Genomic DNA, 10210 nt, shown 5'->3' with positions numbered 1-10210 from the left:
ACTTTCACAACAGTCTGGCCTAAACTGAGCACAACTCATCAACACTTAATGGACATTAGCAAAAGATGTTCTGTGGTGATTACGCAGGTCTTCACAACTGCAACTCAAATTACAGACAAGTTTCATAGCCAGCTTTATTACACCCCACATAAACACAGCTACTCCACTGCACTTTTAATCACAGACAATTCCAGTAAGATGAGGAACACTGTGGAAAGCGTTAAAAAGCAAAAGCTAGCCAATTTGGACATTTTGTATTAAATATACATATATTTAGGGAGCCAGAAGTCTGACCACTGCACCAGAAAGGTTTTTCTTATTTTTAAAACACTGGCTCATATCTGTTTACATCACAATTCAACCAGACAGAGCCAGCTGGCTCTGGATCTGTCTACACCAGAAAGAGAAATTCATAATAGCTTCCTATTATCTCAGAGTGACTACTTAGGTATGCAAGTTTTGGCACTAGGACTTTACTCATCATCAATAGTATTCTTCCACTGAGTCATTTTGCAGTCAGTTTCCAGTTTTCTATACTGCCTGTAGTCTGTTTTTCTCCCATGAAGTGAGAGTCATATCAAAGAGTTAACACTGATTGCAAGGATTTGAGATTTAAAATAATGAAATCTGTAGGAGGGAGCTAAAGAGAAAAGGAGTCTGCAACAGCAATATGACAAACTCCTTAGAAGGTCTCTCTGCAGCTGATACTTTATAACTTTTAAAAATAGATACCAGACAACAACTTATTTTTAATGTCGTTACAGATATGTACAAACATGGAAGTTTTTCTGTTGTGGTGTTTTTAATGACTCAAATCAGAGCTCCTTTAGAAAGTACTTTAGAATAAGCTAAAAAGCAGTAACATTCACATATGAGGGTATTCATTATGCAAGTTGGCTCTTCACGCTATTATCTCCTACACAGAAATGGAGCAGAGGAGGTGAAAATTTCTGCTAAGGTTAAGAATGAAAAATATTGACAAAGGGGCAAAACAGAAATTTCTGCATGCTGAGTATCACATTCTGGTGTTAACAGTACCGTACCACAACAGTCTTAGAGGTGCACTAGCAGCATGGGAGAGAGAACATCGAGGGGAGCATTGCAGTGGACAGAATTACTCTGAGGGATTGGAGATTTAACTAGGATATTTTTAGATTTTTCTGTTCATTTCTTTCTCAGAAGAGTTGAAACAAAGCTCAGCAAGAACCACACAAACCTGTCAGCCTTCTCAAAAAGGACACGAAACCACAGGCTACCATTTGAGTCAGAACTATATTTGCAGTGTTAATTTTTCAGCTTGGGGGTCTTGCAGAGCAAAGTGAACAGCAATAATGTTTTTGTATGACAAAGGCACAAGTCATTACAGGGAAAAAAAAGACAAGGCCCTCAGGGTTCCATCTCACCATAGTACAAGTTCCTTCATTTGCTACTTAAGTTTCACAGCATAATGGCATGAAGTTTACATAAAGGAGTAATAACTCACCATTTGTGTAGTGGGAATGGCAAGTGGCTTGTGATAGAACTTGGGGAATGGTATAACAAAATAATTACTTGCTGCAAGGAGAGCACAAAAGCATTTGTGATGCTCCTAGCAAGATCTCCAATGCCCAGAACCTTGTTTTGCCCACTGTCTCTGCCTTTCTTACACAAGGTTATTATGCTTAAAGTAATTGGTGTTCAACCAACTTTTATTTATGTCAACAAGACTCAAGACATACCAATAAATAACTCTCTCCTCACTTTTGCTAACATTCCTATCATTTCTCATGACCATGAAGCAATCGATCATAAAGTTAATTTCAGACCGATGAAACCTAGCATTGTGAAGAATGTGCAATACAGCACAGACTGGGTATAAACTGGAGAAGACAATAGAAATTCTGAGCCAAGATAAAATTGAACCATCACATCATAAATAGATATTACTTGGCCGAGGGAAGATACACTTACTCAACAGGGCTAAAATCCAGTTGTGGCAGTAAGTCACTTAATTGGCACATGAGGCAACATAATACATTATACAGTTATGCAGAGCACCCTCCCTAAGAAGCAGAGATGAATATCTCTGAAGAGTTCCCCAGTATGACATCTCTAGAGCCCAAAGGCTTGTATGACTACAGCTCATGCTTGCAACAGGCAGGCAAAAAAGCACTTCCTTATGCATACTGAGGTCCCAGGTTTAAGAATACCTGAAAAGTATCAGGACATGATACATGGGAGAGGGACAGCAAAGGAAGCGAGCTCTGGTCACTGCTAGGTGCCGTGAGTTTATGATTTTACCTAGTTGGACAGTCCCTACCGTTTACTTTTCTTGCTTTTTACCACCTCATTACTTTCTCCTGACATACAGGAAATCTGCAGCAGAAGTCCCTGAGGACACAGGACTGGAGCTAGTTACAGCATGGAGGAAAAATGAATGATCTTGTTTCCTCACTTATTATAAGATCAAAATTGTACTTAGTTTACAAAAAAAAAACTTCCAAGATAACATCCAGTTCAAGTTCAGTGATGATTAACATTAGACATATAATTTTTTAAACTATTCTTGTGAAAAATTGGTAACCATTTAGTCATACTTCCAGATTTTTTGCATTTGAGCAATTATTGAACACTCCAAATTATGGTTTTTCATTAATTGAGATAATATATACTGAGTAGAAGCTGGTAATACATTACATTTTATTAAATGAAGTATAGTTCAGCAGTATCACTTACATGAAATTTATCAGGGAACATAACGCTACTTAGCATGAAGAGGGTAGAAGGGGAAAACTGAATTTCTTGCTTGTTCTGCAGACCAGAAACACACGTAATGAAAACTGTAATCTGTCAGTTTTGAGATTTTAGTTTTAAATGACAGGCATTTAACAAGAATGTTTTCAGGGGGCATTGTAGAGCAACAGCACCTCAGAAGATAGCAGCCCTAGCCTTTTGGCAGAAAGGCATGGTGCTGCTTCAGGAGGAAAGAATCAATCACAAATGGTGGATCACCTACCATTTTGTAGCCACTGAAATCTCATACTCCACAGAGATACACGCAGCCGACGATAGATGTATCTTTTCCTCTGTATTAGCTATGACATACATGGGTATAATACAGGTGATGGAAGCTCTAGTGACAAAGCAGAGGTGAGGGGTTCTAAATCAGCAATTTATAGGATGTAATCAAAGGAATCACACAGAAGAACTAGTGCATTTTAATCAGCAATATCCAGGAAAAAAAGCCTTATAAAAACAAATATTTCAAACACAAATAAAACAGCTTCTGATGACTTATATATTCAAATTACAAAACTTGAACATTTGATTGGTATTAAAAGAAACACATACACCCTTTATGGCAGGCTGTTACTATATACTTTCACTTCCAGTGAAACTCCCCCCACGCATGTTTATTTACTTGCTCTAAACACAAGATTTAGACTGAGGAGATAGGAGTTCTGCTGAAATAGTTTAAGTAAACAAAACCTCAGCAGCAGCACTAGCAGAGCTCTTCCCACACCTCCCATATCCAGCCACGCATTGTGCCTATGCAGAGGCACCAAACTGGAGCACCCAGCCCTCTTTAGCTGGGTGGGCTTCCCTTGCTTCCTGTTCCTGTTCTTCAACAGGCCAATGCACATACAGCAGCTTTCTTTATGTGGCAGAGGATCAGCAGACCCAGACGAGATGCAACCAGGAGAAACAAGGTGGGCCACTAAGCCCGTGCAACTGTGTTAAGTGTTTTGCCTCATTTGAGGCATTTCAGCCTTGCTGTTTCAGATCTTTGCTGCCTATTCCCAGACACTCAGCCTGCTTCTAGCTCCCAGTACAGCACATTGTTGACACTTTGAACTTAACTGAGTTTTTTTTCCTCCAGCTATGTTGCCAATAGCACTAGTGCTCAAGATAGCACTTGCTCTTACACAATACTAATGTGCAGAGTCAAGAGGGGGTTTCTGATATGGATCACAGCAACCTCACCCCAAGAGGAAGTGTAACCAATGCAATCTCCACTTCCTAAGCTTAACTAGATTGTATTCAATAATAATGTTTATAAAAGCACTTGCTTAATTGCCTCACTAACAAACCCCAGCAAGCCATGCGTAATATAAGCTTACATCAGTATGGGATATCCAGGCAGTTAAAGTAATGATACCTATACTTCTCCCACCAGGGGTCTTGCAGATTTTTATTTATTTGGTTTTTGAAACCCAGTCACATTAGCACTCCTGTCATGCAAAGTTACATCCATAAACACAGTGATCCAGGTAAAGGGAACAGAAGAGGACATTGCCAGAGAGATCAGGCTAACTTTAACATTAAAAAAAAAAAAAAAAAAAAAAAAAAAAGATAAACACTAATTTAAAAAGTCAATTAGAAATATAAATAAATGGGCGGCAACAGCAAGGTCAAATATTTAGATTCAGAGCTGTGAATACTGCAGTTACCTAGGCAACATCTGCTTCTCTAGGTAGGCTTTAATCCTTTTAAAATGACAAAAACTGAAGGTTTTCAGAAATTGTTCAGGACTAATTGAAGCAATAATATATATTTTTAAAATATTGTCTTAAGGGGCAAGCATCATTTTATACACTAATGTGCATTTAAGAATTACATTTTTTTTCCATGGATTAATGACAAAAATACTTCTGAGCATCTGAAGTTATTGCCTAAAATAGCCACCGCAATTATTTAAATACTGTGAATATCATTTGAATGATTTCTGCCTGAGATAGCTAGAGCCAGTCCATGGATGAGTTTTACTCATCTCGGTATCTTAGACTTCTCTGAAAATAAAAAAGCAAAGATTATTGCATTATGAAAATTTGCGCTAAAAAATAATCTGAAAATTAAGAGGCTCCAAGAGTGCCAGGCTGGCAAGACCTATTCAGTTTCCATGTCCATTGAGGCCTGCACTGAAATATTTCAGAGTTAACAGAACAGTCAAATCAACTACCTCTTGTAACTTGTTTAATGTAGCGCTGTAGCCAGTGAAATTATGATTGAATTTGTTTTCCTTCAACAGTAATATTTACTACCGTTAAAATCTTTCAGCTTAAAATGAAGGTATTCAAAGACAAATTTGTATCTAGGAAGACAGATTACTACATTAAAATTCACTAATTTATTCTTGCTGCAAAATGAAAACAGTTATTGGATTTGACCGTGGAACAAAATGACATTTCTGAGGCATTAATCTTTACAAGATGTTAAATTACTCGTAAAACCTCGAGGAAAAACAAAAGGAATTAGTCAGAGCATCATTTTCTCAGGAAATTAGAGTGACTGAGCAAATTGAACCACATAAAATGCTAAGGACATAATTCTTCAAGAAGTTTAGTGAAATACTCAGTGAGACCCTGTAACACAGCTGTCTTGTCATGGACATGCAATACAAAAATCAGTGTCTTTCTGACACCTGAAGTTTTGCATATTTACTGGTATTGAGCAATATGCTGTGATCTTGAAGAAATAAAACGAGAATATCGTGTGTGCTTTTGGAGCAAGGAGAGAAAGGATTCAACTGCATACATTTATAGACAGAATTCCCTTATTAAGTGGAAAACAGAAGCAGCTAATTCCGTATTTATATTAAAATATATTAAAAATTGACAAAAAAAACTTGGCTTATAGCTATACTGTTGATACCAATCCATTTGGATAATGCCTGTACATATCCTAAATCCTGAATAAATTTCATTGTTTGGCTGAACTTCTAAGCCTTAATTATTCACAACATTAAATTTGAGACTATAAGAGTCCTCACCCAATCACTATGAACTAGCTTTATTTTTCCATTATGAAGTGATTACACACCTGTCCTTTTTATCTACTTGTAGAAGTAGCTTTCTTGTTGTTACCCAAATGCAAATTACAGTTTTAAAACTGGCTTGCAACCATTTTCCAGTACTGCCATTCCATGGTTTGCTATTTGTTGACCAATTACTTCTCTAGATTTTTTGTTGTTATTGTTTTAAAATAGGAAGAGTTTACGAAGTCTTTCCTTACCTGATCTGTTTATTTTCGTTGAAAGACTTCTCATTAAGTGTTATTTCCCATACCAGTGTCAACTGTTTAAACAGAACTAGCCAAAACAGTAAGAATTCTATTTGGGGAAAATATGGTGACTTCAGCATGTGTTTTTATGAGGTATCAGGTGGAAAGAGAGAGTCTTGAAGGGAAATATGTGAGGAGGAAATCAGGGAGGAACAACATTCCTCAGCTCTATGATCACTTATACACAAGGAAGAATGAGCCAGGTAGTGAAGGTACCCATCTGCTCTCTTCCTCCCACCCTGCTCTCCAACAGCAGCTGCACTCAATCACCTGACAGCCGCAAGCACACCAACATCAAAGATGGACAATTAGTGTCTTTGCTAATCTTCATTTGCTCAGCTGCATCCCCCAGACTAAAGCTAAACCACAGTTGCCTTCAGTTGTCAAACCACCAGGTTCCATGGGTATTTTAAAAGAAAAACCTGAAGCTATCCATTAACATTTCAGAGAAGCAAATGATGTTTATACAGAAAAGACATCCATCTCCTGAATTACAGCTGCTCTTTAAATGCTTTGTGCCTGCATAAAAAAAGTTCTCCTGCCCTTGGGAATGAACAGGCAGCACTCAGGACTGCTGCCAAGGCAGTCAAGACAGCTTCAGTTACAGTTCAGTGTAACAATCATAAGACTTTTTTTTGTCAGAACACAGAACAGAAGTCGTGTCAGCAACTTCTTTTAAATTGACAGTCCAGCAAGAGTGTGCCTGAACAAGGTAGGATATTTAAGAATCACAACAGTACCAGTTGCATTTTAATCTCATACACAGCAATGATTGGCAGATTGTATTTTCTTATATGTGCACAAGATTTTCCGTTTACAAGTACTCACCACCCCACAAAAAGTCAAAACAAAAAGCTTTATAAATTGCAAATTAAGGCTGCTAAATGATGTTTAGTACTCTACCACCATACTATGTTAATCAGTACTCCAGAAGAAAAATTGTATTTCCTTCTTTTAAGTGGTGGTCTCCTTAAGCAATGTCTAGGGCATTTCTAGACACTCTTCTCCCTTAATCCATGGAATCAAACCTCTGTACAATAAGCTTCATAGTTGTACCAATTCCAACAGTGCCATCAGTCCACTTTACATTTACACTCATCAGTTACTCCTTACCTCTGAGATCCTACTGATCATCACTATAACCACTGAAGAGTTCTGCTGGAGGCTCATCCCACAACTTAGTACAGAGAGCTTGCAAGCAGTGCTTAAGCAAGACATTGGGTCTTCCTGGATGCAAAGCACAAGTTGAGAATCTGAAGCATCTAGTTTTACCTGTCTCACAGTATTGCCACACAGTTTTAACCAAACCAACAACACAGCTATACCCAAGCAAAGCATTAACCACACACATCCTCTTTGGCTACCAGCAGCTTCAGAGGGTGTAGGTAAAGTTGGGTCAGTTACTGTGTACTTCAGAATTTTCAGACATTTGATTCTTGCTGAAACTGGTATAATGAATAAACATAAGCTTATAGCAAATAATTTTTACTATATTTCATGAAAAAGTTAAGACAGAACTAGACAAAAAAATTAAGTCTTTTGCACACACATAGATAGGAACCACCTGCAAGAAAAAACCTGTCAGATCCAGCTATGTCCTCCACAGAAGAGATCTCAGAAAGCATGCTCCATCTCTTGGCTGCATTTCTGTCTTTTTGTACCACTTAAGAGCTCAGACACTTTATGCTGCTAAAATTACCGTCCACAGTCGTCATGGTGGAAACAGTTAATGAAGTTCAGAGATCAAATAGAAACAGCTGATTTTGTTTTAGCAGGGCTCATATGACAGAAACCAGACCTGCAGACAGAAGGTGCTATATATTGTGTAAACGGCCTACAGAAAGAATCGTCCTTCCCCCTCTGCTGCACCCCAAGATTTTTGATTCCAGCTCTTAGCTGCTAATACTTTTGCAATTAAATTTCTATGACATTTTTATGAGAGAAGTGGCAGAGGAATTATACCTTTCATGCAAATCATGTGTTTCAACTAACAACTTGATATTTCAGAATGTCACATTTCATGGAAAATTGTTGCTATTTCCCTCTCAGGCTGCTTTCAGCAAGAGTCAAAAGAATTACAAAATTAACAGGTTTGACAGAAATCCCAACAGAAAACCACACTCCAAGTCACCTATGGATCCTCCAATTCCCCAAGTCATTTACACTTCATACAACTGTTCAAAGCACTTTTCTCCCCAGAGCAAAGCATTCATTTCAAGTGCACTCCCGCATTTTCTTGTTCTAAGCCTGTCATTATACTAGCAACCACATGAAGTAATTTGTCTGCTTAAACTTACCAGAGGCATCTTCAACAAACCTCAAGGTCACCTTTGAGGTAGGCAGGCCCAGCACTCAGCTATGTTTGGTCAATCTGTGTAACATGGGGCAGCCTTGCCAGCCACTGCCCTCTCCTCACAGACCTGGGATGTCCCGACACCATGTTCTGAAATCCACGTTCTGTAAGATGTAGGTGCAAGGAGATATCGATCTGGAAAGGTCTTCTCAGCTTTGGCACAACACATCTACTCTGTCTATTCAAAGGTGCCTGGTATCTTTAAATAAAGAAGAAATTTCTTCCTCAGTTCAGGCCATCTATGTTGCATTAACACTTAAAAGCAAGCACACTTAGACTCCTTTTCTTGCTTGTATCAATTTTCTGGAGATTGAGCTCTTCCCCCCCCCTCCCCCCTCCCCCCGCCCCGCCCCCCCCCAAATCAGCTTCCCTTTACATATTAACTCTGAAAGCCAGTCAAATTCACCATGTACATCAATTCTAGTGGCTTCATGAGGACACAAGTTCGATAACAGCAGCCAAGGAAGGTCAAAGCACTGCGTGCAACTTCTATGGTAAAAATTAACATACATTGCTTGTTGTCTGAACCACAAGGCTCACCCCTTCTTTCCAAGGGCAGCCCTTAGGGTACTGCTACTGTCCTCCTTCCCACCCACTCCCAATTCCCAAAACACCTATTGCTTTGATTGGCAACAAATCTTCCAAAGAGGCTAAATTAAGTTCCCCAAGCCACAGTACTGAAGGGACACCAAACCATATTCACTCCATCAGTACTGAGGCTCAAGGGAAGGCCACACTCCCACCTCAGGCAATTTTTGCCAAGATGGAAGGTAATTCTCCACAGGTAACCCATACTTCAGAGCACACTAGCTGCCAGCCAGACAATTTTGTGCCATAACCTCATTAACCAAAAGATGCATCTACCTGTACAAAACGTAGCTTGTCCAGCACTGCATTTGGTACTGACTGGCAAGAACAACTCTTAAGACCAATCCTGCAGGTGTCACAGGAAGGCAAAAGCCATCCCACATTCAAGAACAAAGGTCTTCCTTGTTATTAAAAAGCTCATCTTTTTCAGTGTTTTCTTATGCCTGTTCAGCCAGGTCTGTGGCAAAAATCTGGTGATTCTCACCATTTTGACGTTTATAGCACTCTGTCAAAAACTACATCATCTTTGCTCCTCAGCACATTTGTCACAAAACTAAGCTGCACAACACTGATAAGCTGGTAGGTCCTTCATCAAACACCTTTCAAAGGCTTCAGAAACCTTCAAATTTGTCATCTTAGTTTTGGACCCTATACCTGAGAATATGATTACTATCTCCTCCCCGCTCTTCAGTACTAGTCACAAACACAAAAATATAAAAAGGTAGCCCAATTCAGAATTCAAAACCTATTTCCACTACTTCTTTCTGGATCAGCTTTACTTTCCAATTTTCTGTAATTCTCACAGTGGTCAGGAAATAGCAAAACTAACTTTTAGCTTTAAGAAATTCCTAAATTCCTACACTACGTTACCCCTATTCCTTTTGGGGCATTGGGATTTCTTTCACTTTCAGGCAGTAGGTACACAACCCAGAATGGAAATTTACATTTAATTTGCTGTTGATGAAGCAGGCTGGGAAATAAATGTTAGTTCCTGATCTTTACAGATGCATTTATCTCCAGCACAACAACAGGATGTTTGGCTTACAAGGGTTTAACAAATACTGAATCTTCCAGATGGAGAGTACTTTGTAAGAACACAATGAACATCAGGGAAGATTTCATTTATAGATTTCTACTTACACTCTCAACACCGCATCTGCCTGCATATTAATAGCTTGTTGTTAAGTTAACTGTATATTTCAGTATTTCTGAAATTAGATGTGCCAGTTT

General features: G+C 38.7%; 1 long non-coding RNA gene across 2 annotated transcripts in view; it reads right to left on the bottom strand.

Annotated features, from left to right (window-relative positions):
- Positions 1–1935: 1935 nt before the first annotated feature.
- The window catches only part of LOC119717312 (uncharacterized), a 9990-nt gene continuing 1715 nt past the window's right edge, over positions 1936–10210 (bottom strand). The window contains exons 3-4 of one of the 2 annotated variants that reach the window (XR_011810067.1): positions 5992–8591; positions 1936–3112 (exon numbers count right to left, since the gene is read on the bottom strand). This is a non-coding gene — a long non-coding RNA (uncharacterized lncRNA). The remainder of the gene's footprint in view (positions 3113–5991; positions 8592–10210) is intronic. The other variant, XR_005266632.2, reaches the window with a different exon arrangement.

The sequence above is a fragment of the Anas platyrhynchos genome, chromosome 6 (genome assembly GCF_047663525.1).
Source record: "Anas platyrhynchos isolate ZD024472 breed Pekin duck chromosome 6, IASCAAS_PekinDuck_T2T, whole genome shotgun sequence".
NCBI classification, from domain to species: domain Eukaryota; kingdom Metazoa; phylum Chordata; class Aves; order Anseriformes; family Anatidae; genus Anas; species Anas platyrhynchos.
The sequence above is the reverse complement of the archived record's forward strand: the minus strand, read 5'-3'. Positions and strand labels throughout refer to the sequence as shown.